Below are 925 nucleotides of genomic sequence, written 5' to 3' on the forward strand. Positions count from 1 at the left end.
GCTCTCGGTTAATAGTGCTTTTAGTGATGACAAAGAAAACATTGTTTAATTTATATTAATATGTATCACTTAAGAAAATTTTAATAAAGATATTTATCTTAATTATGAAAATATAGTAGCATGTTTTTTAATTTTTGGAACCTAACCCTCCTTTTCGTACTAGTTCTTTGTTTCGCATAACACGGCAATTTTTTGGAACGTAACTACCGTGTTATACAGGGGTTACCTGTACTTCATTTTAGATATTTATTTGAAATCTACTGCTTGTTATTTAATACATAAACAATAAATGATTATATTTAACTGAATTTCATCCAAAATTTTAAGAGAAAAATAGGTATTTAATAACATAATTGTCAGCTATATGATCACATAGAAAAATATCAGTCTATTTCTAAGAGAGTATAGATTTAAATTTCATCTATATGCTAATCCTGGTCAAGCTTCTTTGTAATGTGAGAAATTTTGACCAATTATGGTAGGTAACCTTTAATATGCTAATGCATTCCATCAACCAACCAATTTAAACCAAGAACATAATACATAGATTTCAGAAGTGTAAAATTCTTTGATGCTGTTCAGGTGGCTAAGATAGTATTGTTTCCATTTGTCATACTAAGATGACCAAATGTCCTCCTTTTTTAAGTTCTGTCCTCCTACATGTCCTCCTTTTCGATATTTGAAGACTAATATGTAAATCTCCATATTCGATCGATGCCAAGTCGATCCGTTGTATGTGTTTGTATTTAACGTGATGATTCATCAAGGTACAGTGCAGCAAGATGTGGTTATGAGACGCATGCGCTCCACACAAAAGACTTTGAAAGAGCGCACTGCGTGGAAGTGGCTTTCTTTACTTCTTTTACATGGCACATACACATGCAGTAGATATTATTATAGTGTATTATTGTTGCAATGAATAAAA

Source organism: Centruroides sculpturatus, unplaced genomic scaffold, assembly GCF_000671375.1.
Source record: "Centruroides sculpturatus isolate CEXI.00-Female unplaced genomic scaffold, Cexi_2.0 scaffold94, whole genome shotgun sequence".
NCBI lineage: Eukaryota > Metazoa > Arthropoda > Arachnida > Scorpiones > Buthidae > Centruroides > Centruroides sculpturatus.